General features: G+C 37.8%; 1 protein-coding gene across 6 annotated transcripts in view; it reads left to right on the top strand.

Moving 5' to 3' along the window:
• Positions 1 to 763: 763 nt before the first annotated feature.
• LOC131129867 (regulator of G-protein signaling 21-like) overlaps positions 764 to 22937 on the top strand; it is a 49763-nt gene continuing 27589 nt past the window's right edge. The window contains exons 1-2 of one of the 6 annotated variants that reach the window (XR_009129909.1): positions 764 to 943; positions 9428 to 9475. The gene's annotated coding sequence lies outside the window, so the exon portion shown is untranslated. Of the gene's footprint in view, positions 944 to 4100; positions 4247 to 6885; positions 6990 to 9427; positions 9476 to 22937 lie in introns of those variants that run through there. The other 5 variants (XR_009129908.1, XR_009129906.1, XR_009129907.1 and 2 more) reach the window with 5 other exon arrangements.

The raw sequence follows: 22937 nt of genomic DNA, 5'->3' as shown, positions 1-22937 counted from the left end.
TACAAAATTAATCAACATACACACATGGCGAAGGATTTGGAGTTGTTCCACACGACCAAGCTCTGTTTCTGTTAATTCTACGTGTGTACTGTATGTTAGTGGACCTTTCGTCCTTCTAGAGGTCTGCCAAAAAGAGGTTGACTTTCATTTATCAAGCAGCTGTCCACACATGCTGCATAGACTTTGTAAAAGAGCCTTGTTGTAACACAAATATGCCCCTATCGTCACTACATAATGGCTTGAATTTTATGCCTTATATTAATAAGTGAATCAAGTTGTTTTGTAGTTGAATACAGCCTATTATTAGTCCAAATTATATTATATTTAAGTACATTTCATGTATTATTATTATTATTGTTATACTACAAGTGTGTGTAGTGTCAATAATGTTATTATAATGGTCTCAATTTACAATTTTGGGTGTCAATTTTGGGTGTCAATTGATTAAATTAGTTCATCTTGATTAATAGGTTTTTGATTAATCACATTTAATCGCAGATAGAAATAAGGTTTTACAATCAGTGTAAGCCCTGGGTCAATTCAGTTCGTCGATTTGATTAGCATTCCTGCTTCTATTTTTGCCAACAATCAAACAATGCATAGTTAAGCATACAGTTGTGACTCAGTTGGGCCACATCTAACACCTCAATGTCTCGCAATACTTCAAACAGAAAGTAGTACTGCTATTTGTGGTGAGTGATCTGACTTTTACAGTCGGCCCTTAGAAGTGACAGCTCTTTTTTCCATTCGTTTTTCTCTTAAATTACTCAAAATGTGTGAGGCTGTATTGAGTCAACACTGAGCTCAAGATGGGAGGGATGCATTATGGACACATCACAGCCATGAACGCATGAAAAGGGGATGAGGAGTTGGTGCGGTGCGGAGGCGGGGGGTTAAGGCACAAGAGCGAAAGTGACAGAATTTGAGATTACACGCTGGAAAGGTGAGCAACAGGAAACAAAAGTTGATTCCCTATGTGTTTCTGAATGCTAATCTTCGCTAAATACCAGCAAAAACTGGATGCTGCTTTTTCTTTTCGTTTTGCACATTTTAATTTACATTTTTTTGTGTAATATTTGGTTGATGTTGTATTGTTCCGAATACTACACACATTCAGGCTGGACCTTTTTGTCCAATTGTTACATTACAAATTACTGTAATTTTACTAACTCAATTTAAGTGACAAAAAAATATGAGGAGCCTTTGGGATACTGAAAGAGAGTTTTTAGAGAGCAGAGCCAGTTGAAATTCCCACCACTACTTTCTATGGTGGAATTTTGATGACATTAATATGCGGTCAGAGATACTATATTTAACTGAGGCTGCATGGAGAGGAGTGGTTAGCGCGCAGACCACACAGCTAGGAGACCCGGGTTCAATTTCCCCCTCGGGCATCATGTGTGTAGTTTGCATGTTCTCACTGTGCATGTGTGTATTTTCTCCGGTTTCCTCCCACATTCCATAAACATGCATGTTAGGTTACCAAATTGTCCATAGGTGTTTGTTTGTCTATATGTGCCCTGTGATTGGCTGGCGACCAGTCCTCTGGGATAGGCTCCAGCACGCCCATGACCCTCATGTGGATAAGCAGTAGAAAATGAATGAATGAATGAATATTTTTTTGAACAAGAGAATAGCCTGTTTTATTTTAGCGGCCATTTTATAATGTGCATCTTGCATGAAGTTTCTCAATTTGTTTCAATGAAAAAAGTTGACACACATATTTGGCTTTGATGTTGTCTAAACTCACTTTGCAGAGAAAATATCAGGATAATCATCATATATCAATATTTAGACAAAATATATTGGGATGTTCACATCGTCCAGCCACAATACAGCCTAATACACACACAAAAAAAAGCAAAGCTTGAGTTCTCTGGCTGGATGCTGTCCAAATATGAATCTGTACCCCTGGAGCAATTAACGTGATCTATAAAAGGTGATATGACTGCAAGGAAATGAACTCAAGATCAATCTGAGCATTTATCAGGCTATAAGGGAGTCAGCCCAGGTTCAAGGAGACTTCACTCATCTGTTTGTCACTGAATGCAAAGCAGCTTTAGGAAGTAGAAGCAGTCCATCACATGCCGACCAGTAGGGATGAGTGAATACACCAATATTTCTATCTGTATCTGTTCACCCATCTAAAATACACCTGTAATCGGAGTGGGCGGGGTATAAACCGGAAGTGGGGGTGGTTTAACCAGAAATGGGCAGGGCTTAAATCTGTACATTATTGACATGGATTGATCAGAAGTTGCTATATGTATTGTTTATTATTCAGCTATATGTGTACTGTGTGATTGTGTGTGTGTAAGTGCTAATATTAATATTCGTGCTGCTACCTCAGTAGAAATGTTCAAGTGCCCACTGGGACTAGGAACTGGACTATTATTATTATACTTTTCTGTTTATACTTAATTGTGTCATATGTTGCCCTCTCGACATTCATTGCAGCCTGGTCATCCTAGAAGGGGGATTCCCGCCATCTGCATTTTTTCCCCCAATGGGTTTTGAGTTTTTCCTTGGGAGTTCAGATCAGGAGATGTCGCTTGTTAAGCCCTTTGAGGCTCCTTTGTGATTAAGGGCTATATAAATAAACCTGACTTGACTTTACTTGACAAGTGATTCTTAAGACTTCATCCTTTAGTTATGTTTAATGAGCTATGTGAAGTTGGTGATTCATGCAAACATGGTAAAAAGAGAAATAATCTGTCAGCCTTGTCGACTGTATTTTTCTAAAAAAAAAAAGCACCACGTTCAATACTACAAGTTTTCCGACTGACATTATATCACAAGCAAGCAAGCAGATGAAGAAGAAAACACACACACACACTGATGTACGATCGTTCCCGCTGTCATGTTAAAAATATTGTATATTTTATGAAAAAGGTTTAAGACTGCAAGGTGCATACCGCAACATATTGAGAGGAGTGTAATATTTTATGCCAGCCATAAATGCAGAATGCAAGTGTACCTAATGTGGCCAGTCAATGCAGCCACCACTGAGGTCCTCTGTACAAAATGGGTACTGGATGGGTTGTCTTGCTGGGATAATAAGTAAATTATTTGAAAGCAGATAAACAAGCCTACAACACAGCTTCTCTGTCATTTAACGTTTTAACAAATTAAGACACTTTGCTGACACATGTACATGTTATTATGTCATACATGTATACTCTTACTACACCTGCAGAGAATCGTGGTTGAAGTAAGGTGAGCGTGATTTGTAAAAATGCAGATGTATATTATGCATATTTTTAATACATAAATTGCAAAACATCTAAGCTTCATGATGGAATTTTGAGCTCAGCTCATGATGTAACAAGTGGACATTTGGAAATTTAAGTCGGTTTAACAAAACATAGACCTTTTTTCATGCTTTCATTGGCCCAAGCTGAAGAAAGGAATTTAGGCCGCCATAAAAAGTCACAATAGCTGTCAACGAATGTTTCCCATTCCTCTCACAGCTTAACCATTTGAACACTTGCACAGTAAAGGGTTTTGTTAACAGTAATGTGTTACATGAGTAGAGTCTCTGCCTCTTAGCCCGAGCAAAAAAGCAAATCATTTTCATTCCACGTGACATGAGGCACTTTAAATAATTCTATGTATACCACAAGTGAATAGGAATTTTGTCAATGCTTGTAAAGCTCAGTGTTCAGCTAATCATCCTGAGAGTCATGGTGGTTTTGAGCAGTTTCACCAACCGCTCAAGTCATTATTGCACACTTGTTGGGTCATGATTACGCTAATGGCCAATGTTATCACCTGATGAGGTAACAAGAGAAAGTATGGGGTTTTATTGTCTAAGTGATCTTGTTTTCTCATGATGTCCCATTTGCTGTATTGCATGACGATTATATATAAAACGATTGCACATGTGCTGTATGAATACTTTAAAAACACATTTGCATGAGGCACACAAAACAACCAAAGCAAATGGCGCTACATCAAGTTAAATGTAAGACCAGAAGCCAAATTACTTGTTGTCAAAGACATCAAGGAAGTGGACGAATATTATAGACCACATCTCCTCAACCACAAGGAATATAAAAGGCAAGACAGACAAACAGAGTGATGCAGTCTGATGGAATAAACTCATTAACATTCGAGAATAACAACAACAGCATACAAAGGATAAAAAGAAAGATGATGGAATTGAAATTGGAAACATTTCATCACACTGACCACAAAAGACTGGATATGGAGGAGTAATAGAGACAAGCTACGTTCACACCGCAGGGTATTTGTTAACATGTTTTGTCGTTCATATTACCAAAAAATGTGACATATATTATAACGCAATACATTTGGGAAGTGACACACATGCAGATGAAGCACAGACATCATATAAGTGTGTTTTGCTGAGAATTTCCTGAGACGTCTTTTCCGAGGAGCATGTGGATGAATGTTGGAGGAAGGTGTGGTTGGACATTGACGAACCGCTTCACTGAAACAAATTTTTAAAATAGTTTACAGATGTCAAGAACAAATTTTGCCCGCATCTTTTAGTACCTTAGTACCACACATGAAAACACGTTTTTCAATGATGTATAGGTCGGATACAGGAGACCCAAATATTCAGACTAGAAGTCGCATTGGATACATATCGGGTTTATATCTACATGATGAAGGGAAAAAATAAATACACCCACACTTGATAAAATGAATATATTATTTACTTATATAAATTACATTATAAAAACGATATGACTGTCAATGGTCAAGTGTGAAGTATCACACCCAATACAGTCAATGTCACCTAGGAAGTTATGAGGTATTTATGAGAATGGAACCAGGATTAACCAGAACATGATGTGTTGCCATGGCAACCCCAAACCAAATGGATACATCAAAGAACCCTTCTTCTCCTTCTGGGATCACAGTATAGCTACATTTGGTTGCAGGAAAAGGTCCAGAATTGTATCGGTGTTGCTTCAATCAATAACTATAAGATGGTGAATGTAAAAATGACAGCCACTTGAGTTTTTTTTTTTTTTAAGATGATGAAAGGTCTGGTGCATTAACTAATTATTCATTTCAGCAGCAGAATCATGTATGCCAGTTTCAACAATGATGTATGAGTGATGTATGATGAAGAGGTCCATATTTCACTTCCTCAATTAGTCATAGTGATAACTACTGATAACACAAACATCAAAAGGATTTTATTGAATTAGTTTCACATTTATAGCGGATGTCCAAGCAGGGACAATGTGAAGCATGGGTTTTTATCACATTACATTTCATCACAAAGACTGCCCTTAATCAATCAAATTCTTGTAACTTGAGTACTGATGATCAGGAACCCGATCTCCTAGTGATAAATAGATGTGAGTGCTGCAGTAACTGCAGTCCAGATGCTCCCATCCTCCAAATTGTTATGGTCATCTGGGTCACCACCCAGTATCATTGACTCCTACTATACAACATGACCACTTTGGCCCCAGTGTTCTCCCCCTATTGGTGCAAAATTGTAAAAATCACCCTCAAGATGCTCCAATCTGTTTTTGCTGCCATTGTATGTACACTCCAATTTCCTTCTATCCTGAGACACTCTGCATAGCAGGCACCTTTAAATCTTTAATTGATTCTTAGAATGTTTTTTCTCAACAGGCATTGGACTGTGTGCAATGGATTTCCTGCATGGTTCCACAATACATGTACACCAACATTTAACTACCTTGCTTCTGGGGTTGTTTATACGAAATTGATGCAGAGTTACACGTTTAGGTCAGTGTTGTGCTGCTTGAAATCGTTCTTTAGATCTGTCTGTTCGAGACATCGGTGATTACATGTTCGATTCTGTGTCCTGAAGTAGGATTAATTAATCAGTGACCTGCTGTGAAGTTCATGGCTGGTGAGGCACTGGCTCCTTAGGATTTTTTTTTAATTTTTTTTTTTTACTTTTAAAAGTAAAAGGATGTCAAGAAAAATAAGAGAATACTTCACCTGAGTTGAAAAATGTTTTCAAATTGTTTTGAAATACTTGTCTTTATTTATTTTTACAAACTGAAAATCATTTGTGGGCTGCATAGCAGACAAGTGGTTGGCTCACAGGCCTCACAGCTAGGAGACCCGAGTTCAATTCCACCCTCGGCCATCTCTGTGTGGAGTTTGCATGTTCTCCCCGTGCATGTGTGCGTTTTCTCCGGGTACTCCGGTTTCCTCCCACATTCCAAAAACATGCTAGGTTAATTGGCGACTCCAAATTGTCCATAGGTATGAATGTGAGTGTGAATGGTTGTTTGTCTATATTTGCCCTGTGATTGGCTGGCGACCAGTCCAGGGTGTACCTCGCCTCTCGCCCCAAAATCAGCTGGGATAGGCTCCAACATCCCCCGCGACCCTCGTGAGGATAAGCGGTAGAAAATAAATTAATGAATGAATGAAAACCATTTTTGACCTTACCGTTTATTATTTACCGTTTATATTTATATGTATTTATATGATACTTAGTTGTGAAAGTCTAATTCCCGTCTGTGCTGCTTGGGTATATAATCCTCTATCTTGGCAGTCCAATTCATTCATTCAATCAAACAGCTGGTGTTGCTGTAAAAAAAAAAAAAAAAAAAACCTCTGGCTTTTTGTCTATGTGGAAAGATGGCAATGGCAAGCACATTCCAGCTCATGCCTGCCCCCACCCTTTCAGGCTGAAGCAAGTACTGCAAGCGCCTCCCATATTTTAATGTCCAACCATCCATTTTCTACCGCTTATCCTCACGAGAGTTGCGGGGATGCTGGAGCCTACCCCAGCTGATTTTGGGGTGAGAGGCGAGGTACACCCTGGACTGGTCGCTAGCCAATCACAGGGCACATATAGACAAACAACCATTCACACTCACACGCACTACATCCATAAACCTACTCTTTGGTCTTATAGTGTGGTGCTTTGCTGTGATATGGCTCTCAGCCAATCACGACTTGGTTTCACCCTAAAAGGAAGCAGTCCTAGTTTAGTTTTTTTCTTGATCATCTGTGCTGAGGTAGGCCTATTTTCTGGTCACCGTCGTCCTTCTCTTGGGGCTGTCTGGAAGCTGTCTAGCAGTACTTGCTTCAGTCGTGTGTGTCAAAGTAGATGTGCAATGTCCTGTAGATGGGTCCTTCTCTTGTGTTTTGATGTAGAGGTCTGCTTGCTTTAGGGTCATCTCACACCATCCCCTTGTTGCCGTCTGGTACATAGCAGTGCCTGTTTTGTTCGTGTGTGGCCAAGCCAACGTCTTAAGTCTTTGTTATGTCTGTTTGTTTCCCCATCCGCACCCTGTGCCTGAATCCTCCCCATTTTCCATTGGTTCAACTTACAGATTTGGTCAATGATTGTGTGCTGCTAAGGTGCGTCCATCTCCCACTGGTGTTTATATGCACTGCATCGCCATTAACAGTTAGAAGTAACCCTCTACTGCTTGCCTGGAGGCTCTGGCTTTGCCACAGTGGTTTTCAGAGCCGTGGAACTCCCCTTTGTTTTGGTTTTGCCCCTAGCCCTATAGGCCCTGTTTGCTGTGTGGAAATATTGGTGTGTGTTTGGTTATTTTGAGTTTTTGTTTATTTCTGTGTGTTTACACTAATTGTCTTCTGTTATTGAATTTAATGCTCATTGGGATTCTGATTTATTTTGACTTCCTCTTGTGGGAGCTTTAATGTTGTAATGCGAGTGTCTTAAAATAATGTGGTTTTGTACATTTGAAACCATTGTGGTATTCTGGGAAGCGAGTTTAGTGGATTCATAAGATATGTTGACTTGCGTGTTCAGGAAAAGTCGCTCTCTTTTAAAGCAGCTGTATCACCATGGTAACTTAGGTTACGCTCATAGCCTGGTCGTGACCAGGTTATGTCCAGGCTTTCAGCTTAAAGTTGGCTTTGAAAGTGCCACTATTTCAATAATTCAGAGATGGTGTCACCTTTTATTGACAACCTATGAGGTACCTGAGGGCACATGGAGAAAATAAATGGAAAAAAAAAGCATTCTCTGATGATATCATCCATCTATAGGTGAGCTAGATTTCCAGGCAAGGGAATACGCTGCACGTTCACATATGAACATCAGGAATAAAATGCAATAAGAAATATGAATAATTATGCTAATGCTATCAGATGTAAATGTCACAGGAGTCCTTGTGTGAGTACTCAGCCTGTTAGTCCTCATATCACAATACTGTATTTATTGGAGGGATACGCATTCTGAGGCATCAATCTACTGCAAGAATGTTTTAATACAACAAGGAAAAAAATAAACAACGGTCTACACGAGAGGCGTCACACATAACACACTGCCACCCAGTGGTCACAACAACACACAGCAATAATTGTTCATTTTTCAGCTACAGAACTATGTAACTATGTGTGTAAGTGATCCTTGAGACCTTATTCTCAAAATATTTATATATATATATATATATATAAATTGGAATTATTTCATATATTTGAGATGTGTGAAATTGGTGAATAAACATAACAATATTGTTGATTGTATTTTTCTCAAAAGCACTGCGTTCAGTACTACAAGCAGTTTTCCATCCGACTTTAAATTATGATGTCTGTAACAAGTTACTAAGTAAAGCGTTACTCTTGCATAATCTTTTTTCCCAGTAACGAGTAATCTAACTCGATACTATTTCAAAACAAGTAATCTGATTGAAGTTACTTATCCACAGTCACTCTGTGTTGCTATTGTAGTGGTGGCTGAATAACGGTTGTCAGGATGGCGGTATTCAGTTGGCCGTTTATTTTATATATATATATATATATATATATATATATATATATATATATAAAACAGTTATATGTTTAATATAAACTATTTTATATAATAGACAGGTTGTGGTTCTGTGGTGAAAGGATGTTGCAGACAGCCGCTGTTAAGTACCTGAAAATGTAGCTAGTAATGTAACTTTGTTACTTTCAAAATAAAGTAAAGTAACTAAGTTACTTTTTCATTCAGTAATCAGATTACTCTTAGTAACTGTGACATCACTGCTGATGCACGATCCTGGTGTCCGTGCAGTAATAAGTCTACTCTCTACTGTGTATTACCCACTGCAATACGATTTCATGTACCACCACTGTGTGTTGCCACATTATAGAGATATTGTATCATATTGCTTTTTGATTTCTTACATACATTTCACAGTCAATTTACAATACCCATGAAGCCAATTAGTCATCTTAACATGTTTGTACAATGCAGAAGGTAATTATGAACCACGTACATAAATAACAAGTTGTTGACAAAAACACAGATAAATATTTCAGATCGGTCTTCTAATCTGGTGGGTATGTCACTTCATTCTCTGGAGGTTAACAAGACTGAAGGAGAGACATATTGGATCCCAGATTAAAAAGAGTGCAATCTCGAATGGTATTTAAAAGATAATGGTGAGGCAAAAACCAATTAGCTTTGTGCTCTGTGTTGTCATTGCAATTACAGGGTCAGTCCTGGAGTCAGGTATAAGACTGTATCACCACATCAGCCAAGGTAATTTTTCTTGCAAGCTAATTATTGAGATGATTACTGTTTGGATGTGAAGAACGTCATTCCACATTTGTCACATTTCAAAAAGGAGCCTGGTAAATTATGATTTTTAAAATATAGCTTTCACCAAGTCCATGAGTCATTTTAATAGAAAGAGAGGCAGTTGGCTGCAGGACTGACACGGCTGACTTTTATTCTTTCTCATGTCATCTAAACAATCTAAAACACTTGGATGTTGGAACCCACATTTTTCTGTGCCCACTAAGGCAAAACCCACTTTTATTATTATTTTATTTGTCATCCTTTTCAATTACAAGATGCCGCTTGCTACATCATGGTGCGAATATAGCTCCCTGCCTCTGTCGTGTGGTCTACATTAATTAATAAATTATGCTCTTTTGTGGTTGATTACGGCCTTTTGTTGGTATAAAAAAAGCATAATTAAGCAAATTGCTCATATTTTTTCCCAAAATTAAACTTTTCCAAGCATAAAAATGGCTAAATGAACCACTGTGATTGGATCAGGGCGAAACGAAGCAAAAACTAAAAAGAAAACGGTCTGATATTAAGGCACGCATTTCCATTTGTAGTGAGCATGTTTCTATATTTTTCCAAATTTTAAATAAATATAAGCTTAGTAACATATGTTTACTTTTAAGGTGGATGAATTTATGTCAAAAATAAGGTTTTCTAAATTTCTCTTTCCATCATCCTCAAATGTTCTCAATAAGATTTAGATCAGGAGAACACACCAAATGGTCCAAAAGATGGACGTTATTCGTCTGGAAAAAAAAATCCTTTGTCATGTGGTCATTGTGAACTGCAGCATTGTCTTGTTGAAAAACCCAGTCATTACCACACAGTCGATGGCCTTCTGTTATGAGGGATGCTCCCTGGAACATCTCCACATAGCTCGCTACCATTTAACGCCCCTGCACAACTTGAAGTTCCATTGTTCCATTGAAGGAAAAAGCACCTCAGATTATGGCACTCCCTTCACTGTGCCGTATATGGAAACTATCTCAGGACGGATCTCTTTGTCATGCCAGTAACATTAGAAGCTATCAGAACTGCCAAGGTTTCATTTTTCTTTCTTCCATCTTTCAATGCCCCATGTATGGTGCTTTTCCTGCAAATTACAAGCAGGCAATTGAGACAAAGCCTTTAAAGACGTTTTTTCTTTGTAAACCCTTCTCTCACAGAGGCCGTGTGATGGTTATTGGGATGCACTCAGCACCAGCAACAACCTTCATTTGGGCCGTTGATTGTCCTGTTTCTTGATCGACAGCCAATCCACTAGACCTTTCGGTTCCATAACCAGGATCTATGAAGAAGTTTAATATAACTGTCTACTGTGTCCATCCTCTGCAGCAATGTCGCTCTGCAAGTTTATGCAGCTAAACAAAGCCCTACTTGGAACTTCCGTAAGATCCAACAGTGTAAATTCTTTCAGTTTCTATCAGACTGACAGATGCCAATATTGTGCCATTAACTAGAGCTGGACTGTACAGGCATTTCACCTGTTAAGTGCACCCCCTGTAGTGAGGCACTGCCTCTACACCGTATACAAACAATAATAACCAGGCACTCTTGTTATTTAATCCATCACTCAGTAGTTTGACCACACCCACTGAGCTTTTTGAACAATTGCATGCTTCCACATTTGTTGGAACAGTTTTGTCACAACATGACTGTCGTACTGCTAGACGTGTAAAGACTTGTCGATTAAATGATACATCAATTAATATTCTTCGGGTCCAACTGCCTCGACATAACCTCTATAAGTTATTCCACACAGGGAGACATATATTGACATATTTTAAGTACAAGGTGATTAATCATGCATTAATTGTACAGTATTGGTATTCATAATTTCTGAACTATTAAGCACAGCAGTACTCATTTAAATGTACTTTTTTAGGTTGTTTTATAGTGAACAGCTACCATCAAACAGCAACAAAGTGGTTAGAAGATTGGCGGTTCATTGGTTAGCATACTATGTGTGTCACAATCAGTTTTGGAACGTCTGTGTGGAGTTTGAATCTACTCCCTATGCTTGTGTGGATTTTCTAAACGCTCGCTTCCACTAGTTCCACCTGTTTCAGGGAGGACCGGTGCCTGCAGAAGACAAACACAAGATAAGTGGGAACTTCAAAACATAACAAAAGAATGAGAAACAAGACACAAGTTGTAACAACAACAATAACAAAGACCAACAGGTGTCACAGCAGAACGTGACAATTTCAAGCGTAGCAAGGACATGACCAAATACTTTTGTGTATATATTGCAGCAGCATTGCGACCATGAGTTTCTGAAAAATTGCCAAAACAGGCAGTGGATCAGCAGACTCCAGAGCAGACTGAGTTATTGCACTGTTAGCAGACTTCATCACAGCCACTAGGCTTGTCTACAAGCTGGTGAGCTCTTTGAGTTTTCCTGTCAACACCTCACTGCATTTTATTAACTGGCTGGTCTGTTTCGGTTAGTTTAACATGTAATTCTGACGCCAAATGTAAACATGAAACTGTACATGTGCATTCAAATTAACATAACATAATTCCTTTTACTAACCACTTCCTAAATTAAAAAAGGAAACCAGTTAACGTCTCACTAATTGAGCAACTGTTACTCTGACTATACAAATATCTTAGTCGCCCCATGGAAAAAGCAACAGATCTGGTCCTTGTTTCAAATCAACTCTCCTATCCCCTTCCTGACTGACCGGCATCCCAGACTTGACAAAACAAACGATTCACTCGATCAGCCAGTGAGTTCAGAGACTCACAGGTTGACAAAGACTCTATTATCACTGACTCAGGAACGCTCAATGAAGACTGTGATAATAACTTAACTGAGATCCATTGAGATCTACCAGTCTGGAAAAAAGTTATAAATCAATTTGTAGAGCTTTGAAATTCCTGCTAACTACAGTGAGAGCCATTATCCACACATGGCAAAAACATGGACACTAGTGAACCTTCCCAGGAGTGACCCCAAGAGTGCAGCGACAACTTTTAAAAGACCCCACAATAACATCCAAAAAAAATGCCGGCTGCACTTGACTCAGTTAAGGTCAGTGTTCATGACTCCACCATAGGAAAGATGGCAGTTCCAAGACCAAAACCACTGCTGAACAAAAAGAACATTAAGGCTCATCTCAATTTTGCCAGAAAGCATCTTGATGATCCCAAGACCTTTGGGAAAATATTATGTGGCCTGTTTTGCTGCTTCTGGACCTGGAAGACTTGCTGTGATAAATTCAACCATGAATTATCTTATCTAAAAGAAAAATCCCAAAGGAGAATGTCTGGGCATCTATTTTGTGACCTCAAGCTGAAACCAACTTAGGTTCTGTAAGCATGACCTTTATCCTGGAAAACCCTCCATTGTGGCGGAATTACAACAATTCTGCAAAGATGAGTGGACCGAAATTCCTCCCTAGTGTTGTAAGAGACCCATTGCAAGTTAGCGCAAACACGATAAGAGTCGTGACAACAATCTCTTCATGTTCAAAGGGTGGTGGTCTTATATAAATTGATTTGGGGCCAGCTTATGTGGAATCAACTTTTTGATCAAATTTCATGTTCATAAAATAGACTATAAATCTGTGTATAGTAGTGGTACTTATTCCTTTCACCTTATACTATTTACTTGGTCACTGGAACCAAGAGCTCTTATTGCATCCTCTCAGACAGCTATACTTCAGAGGTTTATGAGTTTCTAATACTATTGCAAGAACCCTCACCTATTATAGTAATGTTACAGATTTTCTGAGTAATCCGCCTGACCTGCATGTTGGAGGACACTGCCTCATTACAAATCCCCATTTCTCCAACGACCCACCATGCTGCCTATCAATAAGTCATTACCTCATTAATTTTAAGACACTCTAATCATTACCTTAGACAAGCGAGTCATTTGCCAAGGAGATTAGCTGCCTCACCTAGCTTGTACATTTTGGCAGCAATCTCATTTCTCACATAATTCACAACTAAGTTGAGTCATCGTTCATGTAATATGTAGGCATATGCACATTTGGAGCTCAAGCCTCATACCAGTTCAAAGAAAGTGCACCTTTCCAAAAATCAGCCAAGTAAGTCCAAAACAAGTAATCTGACACTAATGCAGTTGATTTTAAAAGAATTGGAATTGGAACAATTGGAAGCACTAAAGAAGAGGAAATTTAAGTTTTTAGACCTGTTGAAAAATGACAAGAAATAGGCTGTTTATCAGCTGAACAAAAGTTAAGGCCACAGCTTTCAAAAGCTAAAATATTGGCATAAATGTGAATTAAATGTCATTATTGTGGTATTGTTGGTGTTTTCCCTATTTGTTTCATTGATACATTTGCATGCTCATGATACATTAGGTTTTGAATTATCACGAAGCAGGTGTGAACAGGAAAAAAAGACAATGGGTTTACAAAAAGTACAGAAAAAGTCAGTGGTGGTGCCATGTGACAGAAAATACACTGCATCTTCTATGTCCTTAAGACAGTGTCATCTGGTAAAATATGGGTAATTCCTTTCTGATTTGTGATTGGCTGGTGACCAGTCCAGGGTGTACCTCGCCTCTCGCCCGTAGACAGCTGGGATAGGCTCCAGCTTGCCTGTGACACTCCTGAGTATAAGCGGTATGGATGGATGGATAGCGTTTGTGTTGTTGACAATGGTAACGGTTTAATTTATTTCGAACAGGCATAGATTTGGTCAATATTAGGGATGCTTCAATCAGGGTTTCATGCTGCTGATTCCGATACCTATGTATAATCCATGACTCCAAATCAGACGATACCAATCACATAGATGATCGGAATCATCAAACATGCTTTTTCACAGAAATCGCCCAGTTTTGATCGATTGGAGCATCCCTCGTAAATACTACAGGCAGATATTCCTTTTCCCTGTTCCCCACTGAAGAAATAACTGATATTGTAAACACATGCAAATCTAAAGTCAGAAAAGTCATGCCAATGTATAAAACTCACCATCAACTACAGACCAATTTCCTTACTTCCACAAAGTTCTAAAATTACTAAGAAATAATGTTATTAATAATTTGTAGAGACACAAATATCGTATTGCCTAGCAGTTCATTACCGATACTGTAACCTAATATTTCGACTCTGACCAGTCTCGGAGGTTGTGGGTTGTACACCACTTGTGGCCTACAACAGTGTACCATACTGTTAATGTGAACATCTGCAATTCACATACAAATCAATAAATGAATTTAATGCAAATAAACAGTATTATGTACGACACAAACCAACAAGCACACAATATTCAAAGTGTAAATTAACTGTTACCAAACAAAACCTCTGTACTTGAGTGGCCAAGGGGAGGGGCTGGTGGAAGGAAAATGTCATTACCAAGTGAAAATGTCTGTCTGTTACTGCATGTACATGTTTTGCAAAGTGCCTTTGTAAGGGTTGAGTCTGTTATGGTGTATACTGTCTGCAAAATTGCTCTTCTCAGTCCACCCTTTATCACATCTTTCAAACAAAAAATGGCCCTTTTCCATCTTGGAGCCAGTTTATTCATATTCTGATCTGGGTCATCCAGGAGAACAATACAATACAATATAGAATACAATTGCTTTCTGGTGCTTATCACTGAAACAGTTGTGAGGACTAACATTGTTACTGTTGACATCCACACAATATCATGATAAGTGGGCTGACATGGGCTGACACTACAGTTTTTTTTTTTTACTGTATGTGTAACATAGTCTATAGGTGACAAAGAAGTGTATAAATGTTCAAGGAAAACTGCACGTTTTTGGAATCATCCGCAATTGTTATGTGAGACATGAACACATGTCTCTTCTGTGCATTCTAAAGATATAAAAACAGATAAAAAAGACAGCTCATTACTTCAGTTGCTGTATTTGCTAAAAAAAAAAAAGATAATCATTGATTCTTCGAGATGGTGACTTGAAACAAGCAAGTCTATGGAGGAACAGCTGACAAGTTGGAAGTTGTGAATATAAAAGTGTAAGCTTGGTAGCTTGCGTGACATATTACATGCAGAAATATACACAAAAGTTTTTGCAGTTTGGCAAAAATGCAAGCCGAAAACCATTACCATTATTATGCATATGCAATATACTGTATATTTTTTTCAGTGAAAGATAGAATGTGCTGGCATGAACGCTTGTGGATTTACAGCCTGTGATAATATGAATTATTCATATCATATTTATATTAATTGTTTGATATATTTTTGATTTACATTAATTATTTTCGTTTTCTACAATGCCATTGCAACAATTCTATGTAAAAATATGTATTTTGTAATATCCTATTCAATTTCCTATTTCCTATTCAATATGTTCTCATCAAACTGCTGACTTTTTCCTGATGAGACTGTGACCTTTTCTCATAGCTTCAACATGTATTTTTTCTTGTAAACCTTTTTGTCATATTCAAAAAAAAAGAAATGTACACAAAAATGCTGTCTTCTGAGTTGAATAAGTATTTTTATATTGTTAGGGTTGTGTTATTTTCACTAGCTCAACTGTCACAAAAAGCTTGTATAATATACTTTGTGTACCCTATGTATCTATATCTATATATCTATATATCTATATCTATAATGAAGCCCAAACTTGCTCCAAACTTCAGTTCAAGTATCAGTGTTGGTCTTCAGTTTCAGTATATTGATGGAATAAAAATTATCGACACATGAAGATTTAAGTATTTGTTTCGTGAAAGTCCCAGTTTCCCAAATAAATCAGTAAAAGAAAAATTGCAAAAATATATGTTTTGGTGCCAAAAATGAAACATTCATATCATATCAAGATGTTCCATAGACACTTAAACCAAACCTCATAGTTTTTTCCCCATTCTCACAAGCTGTCAGAATTGAAGTGGATGCATTTACACACAAATCTTCAAAGAGGCTACAGCCCACTCACAGCTATCTGTACGCACAGCATTTTGAAAGATTGTTGGCACGAACAGGTCCTGCTGTGGCTTCTATATTTCAAGCAACTGATGGCCTTAAGCTACCGTACCAAAGTAATCAGATGGTGTGTATAATGTACAGTGGGTGTAAAAAAGTGTTAGAACCTTGGTGACTCCTAATACTTGTACATTTAAACATTTACACCACATGGATGTGATCAGTATTGGTATCGATATTGGTGATTTCACTCATGGATTATCGTATCGGCAGCATAAAATCCGGATTGGACCCTAATAAAGACTCAGATTTATGAACATAGTAAATATATACAAATATTTTTATTTTTCAATATTTACAGTTGAAAGCAGATCTTTGGACTTGGTCATTTTAAAATTAGCTAATTGGCCAAAAAAGTGTGAGCACCCCAAAGATCTTGGAGATCATCATGATGTTTTCAGGCAAAACTGAGAGAAGCCTTAATGTTCTTTTTGTTCAGCATTGGTTTTGGTCCTGGAACTCTGCCATGCAGGCCATTTTTGCCCAGTGTCTTTCTTATGGTGGAGTTATGAACGCTGACCTGAATGTTGATGTAGGGTCTTTTGTGAACTCTTGTTCTCTTGAGTCGGCGCTTTGGTTGGGTCATTTTGGTTGGCCGGTCACTCCTGGGAAGGTTCACCACTGTTCCATATTTTCATGATTTGTGGTAATTGCTCTCACTGTGGTTTGCCGGAGTCCCAAAACTTGTTCTAACATGGGGGGCAGTCACTTTTTTCGCACAAAGACTTTTTTCTCTCTTAATAATAAATTGTTTCAATGAAAAACTACATTCTATGTTCAGTTGAATTGTTATTGACTGATATTTAAATTTGTTTGATTTAAGTGTGACAAAGTAATATCCGAAAAAAAACCTCTTTTTAACACCATTATGTGTAAACCTTTAAACAAAACTGGATTGCCCCCTACTGAGCGGGTTCGAGTCCTGCTTACTGCTGTGCATCACAGTCACAAAACGTAAACATTTACTATGTTCAATTGCATCTTATAAAGAATCAGGTCCTTTTCTATTATCTGATGAACTTTCTGTGTGATTAATCATTTCTGTATTTTTTTAAATTTGAAAATATTATCAGAATCAAAAATGTACTGTACATGTTCAGCATAAAGTTTATTCCTTTTGTTCAGCGGTGGCGCTGGCGTTGATTTGATGGGCTTCTTTCCTGTTGACATTTCCAGCCCACGTTTCCTTGCATACGTGCAATTAGAAGACAGCTATAATTTCATTTAAAAATGATTATTTGAAATGACAGTTGAAGGCAAAACCATGGGCAACAATGATAACACAGTGAGTGCTCACATTATAAATGTCAAGCTATCTGAAGAACCATAACAAAGTTGTGGCCAAAAGTTTTGAGAATAACAGAAGTGTTGGATTTGACAAAGTTTGCTGCTTCCGTATTTTTATGTTACCCAAGCCACTTAGTTATCACTTTTCCCTTTGGAAAAGGCATTGTTTGTCCTTGGATGGTTGGGAGACATTGCTTTCGGAGGTTATTTTGGTATGACCATTCTTTATTCAAGGCTGTGTTATCTGGCAAAATTGTTTGTGAGCCCACTATCTTGCCTGAGAAGCAACCCCACATATGAATGATTTCAGGTTGGTTCACAGACACAGGACTCTGACTCAGTCTTCAGGACTCCAAAACTTGTATATTTTGCAGAATACCAGTCCGTCCGTGATGCCCATCACTGTGTGTGATGATGCACTCACGCCTGCCTGCTGATATTCCTGAGCAAGCGCTGCACACCGAATCCTGCAGCCAAATCAGTCCTGACAGTCCAGATGCTTGCTGGACTTTCTTGGGTACCCTGAAGCCTTCTTCACAGCAATTGGACCTCTCTCCTTGAGGTTCTTAATGATTTGATCACGGTTGGTTTTGGTGCCATTCTACTAGCAGCTTGTGAAGCTCTTTCTGTGCTTAGCAATGATACTGCATGTATGTATTTCATTGCATTTAACTAAGGTTAACAGAGGAAAAACAAAGGTTTATGGTAATATGATTATATAAACTGAATGAACCGACACATTACAAACTTGTTTAAGCCTACAAGTTATCTGTAGAGCCATATTTGCAAAGCCAAGAACTTGTCATGGCCTGCATCTTATCCATTGTCTACACTACTTGGCTGTGTCTGAACTCGGGATCTGTAGCCTTCGAGTCTGCATTTGTGGGCTGTTTTGAGAATTGAGAATTCCACGAAGGCTGTGGCTGACAAATGTGTTCTCCATCTATATTGGATGGAAGTCTGCATTCAGACCATCCTTTGTGGCCCTCATATTAACAAGTACGCTGTAAAGTGTGATCATTTATTGCTAGTGCTAAATTTTAGACATCGATGTAAATACAAGTTTGTGCATTAAGGGCCTATTATCCCATTTGTGTTTAAGTGATTTTTATGTATTTGGAGTTAAGCATGTTTCGCCCTTTTTTCTATTCTCTCATCGAGACTCCTGATCCACCCACTGAATGTCCCACACACCGCGTATATAACATGTTCTACTGCTGAATTATAAAGACCCAAAAAGGCTAAAAACAAACTTTTTTCTGATAAAAGAAGAGGGTTTAAAGTTTCTTTAAATAGTTTCAATGTTTATGTAGTCCTAAAAGTCAATATGTCGTGGGTCTTGAAAGTTAAGCAAAAATGCCCCCCAAACTCTCTTCCCTGAAAAGGGCTGGCAGTGAATGAGAAATTGAATGAGACAATGTGATCGAGTGAAATGTGATTTGAACCACTAGGTGGCAAGAGATGAATGTAAAGCCAAAGAGCCATGATGGTTTAAAGGAGCTACCCAATACTTAGCAGCTACTACATATCCTGATCAGGCAGGTCCCTCAGTGAGAACTCTTTCCAGATCTCTCAACGCTTACATCAATTATGCATGTTGTGTTACATAAATAAATGTTGCTTGCTTGGTTCGGAAGTCAAAGACATAAATCACAAACAAGACGTTTGGAGTTCCAACTTGACATTACCATTTGCATAATGTAGCCCAGTGGGCAAAACAAGGCATACACTATATATTCTTATGAATAAGGCCACTAAACGGCACTGACCCTTTTGGAGGCTCTTGGGGACTTACCCAAAGATGGTTATAAAGGGAAACTTGTGACATTGAGTATCACATTTAAATACTATAGGTCATTTGCTAATTTTCTAGCATTCTTGTCCTGCTTCCTATACCAGCTGACTTTGGGCAAACCATTACTTTACTGATCATTAGATCATTACGGCTATGAACTGAGACACTGGCTGAAAGGTAGGTGCTATAATGCTTTGGGTCATAAGGGTTTGCTATACCAGATATTATACTAGATATACTACTAACACAAACTGTAAGAATTACTGCAAAACGGAGGACAGATGAATACAAATATACAAAAGCATCTCCGACCACACTTTTACAACAATTCATTTTTTATATAAAGGAATGTATGCAAATTAGGATGTTTTAACGTCCCTCCAACTTCATTACCACTTTCGGCAAATGCTTATTCATGGAAATTGTTCAGTCTTTTAAGGGTTGTACTTAGCTTAGACCAGGGGTGTCCAACGTGGCCATTTGCAACCCATGGCACATTCTATAAATATATTAACAAGAAAAAAACAACAACAACAACAAAAAACAGTAGCAGCAAAAGTGGAAAAATCAACATTAACTTTAAAAAGAAACAAAGTCAAGACATATGAAAAGTAAAAAGTTGTAAGATACAAAAAAGTCTGAAATTCTGCAGTAATAATATTGAAATATTGTGTCACTTTAATAGCATAGAGTTAAAATACTAACGGAAAAAACAACATTTTTTAAAATCATAATTGTAATATGAAAAGACTAGAACATTTACGATGATTATTTTAAAAGGCAACACCTTCAGTGACTAATCTTTTTTTTCAGTGACTAGTCTTCTATGGCAATATAAACATAGAACCTACCAAAAGAAGATTGCACTCATGTCTTTCATCGGAAAAAATAGTTTGTTTATACCTTTTTCCGTTGTTTAGTAATCAGCAGTAGAACGTGGTTCAGTTTTAGGAAATTTTTTTGTGAAAAGATACATTTCAAGCATAACATCATATGTCTCCTTTCTCAGCTCTTATCAAGTCCATCCAAATTCTGCCATCTAGTGGTTAATGTTATGGCATCAAACTTGCTCTCAAGTGTAATCAGTGAGGACTCCTTGAGGAGTTGCACCATCACCTCCATCAGGCTCTCGCGGACAACAAAAAAACGTAAAAGACATATCAATATCTTGTTGGGATGCGGTGTTTGGGTTTATAAATATAACTACGTCTTTGGTATTGAATGAGTTAAGAAGAAAGTTAAAATGTTGGGAAATTAAAAATATTTGTCATTCACAGAGACAGAAAATACTGGCTTGTAGTAATTGACTTATATAGTGTATGAATGAATCATGGTGCTTTTGGTTTTCCACTTCTTCCGTTTACCAAGTTTATTTATGGAAGTGAAAGCCCAACATTAAAATTCATGTATTTGAAATAGTTGAAAAAAAAATGAACTCATTTCACTTACGGATGGTATCCAGTGGCTTTTCCATTGATAGAAGGGGTAAAATAAGATCGGTGCAAGTAGAAGTGTATTTTCTAATTGTGTGCATTAAAGGCTTCAGCGGAACAGCAGTTCTTCAATGCAATTTAGATAAAGCCACTATCAAAGCCTTACTGACAAGATGTGGGCACATGTCAGGAGACAACCTCTATCAGCAGTGGCTTATCAGCGCTGGATCTGTTAGGTCCTTGTGAAAAGATGTATCAGGGGAAAAGGAGGTGCAGAGAGAATCACATGAAAGTCTGTCGTTAAAGAAAGGTGTGTAATTGCCTTTCTCATACCGCAGATGATACAATGTACAGACCTGTTTTGGAGAGATCATTCACCCCCTGGATGGAGAGTATTAATGATAAATTATGATCAGTAATAGCACAGCTTTCAGTTGCATTTTTTCCCGTATTTTTTTTTTTTTTACATTTTGATATTTACATTTTTATATTTTGATACGTTTTTTATTTGATATTAAAAGTGCTGTCTCGCTTTGTAACTAATAATACATAATAAAGAACATACTATAGACTAAATGTCTATATTTCAAAGTTTGTAAAAATATTGTTTGACTCACTGGTTGTACCCCAAAGTCAGCTGGGATAGGCTCCAGCATACCCCCACAACTAGTGAGGACTAGCGGCATAGAAAAGAATGAATTGTTTGACTTTAATGAATTGCAATTCCAATGGACACTGGAATAAGTTTTACATACTGGTAATATCCACTACACCGTAAAAGAAAAATGAGCTCCAAATTACTTGTTTTAAATATAAAATAAAATATCACTGTAGTAGAGAGTCACATTTGGAGTCCAAAGACGCAAAGCTAGGCGGATAATTCTATCAGCTAGAACAGCCAGGCAAAGTGCGTATCGAAAAATTCAATGAAATTCAAAGAATGATTATACATGGCATCGATAGACTGGCATCGATTGGCGTAGCCTGTGTGGGATGGAAACCATTGGAAGTTTAGACTAGACAAGCCAAATTGTGTTCCTTGTCAATACAGGTGGTGTTAAACCATATGTGACTCCCTCAATTCCATAAATAGAATTTAAATGATAAAACTCTATGCAAACAATAAGATATGTCAATCCAAAACTCAACATAGCTACTTTCCCTGTTATTATAGTTTGCTATTTACCATCCAATACCTGCAGACGTCTATCATTTCCCAACCCTGAACATGCATCCAGTTAATCTGAAGTGATGAAGGACTACACCCTGAGGTATTACTTATGTGGTTTCTACTGGTTAGTCTGTTTTTCACACGTTCAATGATGATTCAATAAGAATGTGCTTTATCCTTCATCAATTGGCTATTTAAATACCAGCATGAAACCTTGTTTACAACTATTCTGGTATTCTGCTAGACAGGTAGCATATGTGGTGTTATATGCTAAATAAATAGTGAATTCTCACTGACAAGAGCCATCTGGTCTCATTTGCCAGCAGTTGTTCAGTTCACTGACTAAGTGAAATGAAAAACAACATCTCTATCTTCTGTTACCATGCTGTTGCCTACTGAAGTCATTCATTCACATTATCAACACTCCATACACACGCAAAAAAAAACTAAACAACCCCACAAATTTAAGAGCTGGGGGGCAAATGTGGCTGAAGAAACACTGGGAATAATATGTGTCAATAATGCACTTAGTTCTTCTAAATATTAATATTATTTGATCATGCAAGAAGATATATGTTTGTCTATATGTGCCCTGTGATTGGCTGGCCACCAATCACCGCCTCTTGCCTGAAGACAGCTGGGATAGGCTCCACTTCTCACTTTTAAAAAATCAATCAGTTATCAGTTATCAGTTTGTTAAAATATAATAAAATGCATCGGCAATTGTGCATTAATCTCATGAGGTTATAGTCATATAATATAGAAAATTGGCCATCTGAGAGCAGCCTGTATAGTTCTAGTTCGTCAAAGTCA

The sequence above is a fragment of the Doryrhamphus excisus genome, chromosome 5 (genome assembly GCF_030265055.1).
Source record: "Doryrhamphus excisus isolate RoL2022-K1 chromosome 5, RoL_Dexc_1.0, whole genome shotgun sequence".
Taxonomy (NCBI): domain Eukaryota; kingdom Metazoa; phylum Chordata; class Actinopteri; order Syngnathiformes; family Syngnathidae; genus Doryrhamphus; species Doryrhamphus excisus.
The sequence above is the reverse complement of the archived record's forward strand: the minus strand, read 5'-3'. Positions and strand labels throughout refer to the sequence as shown.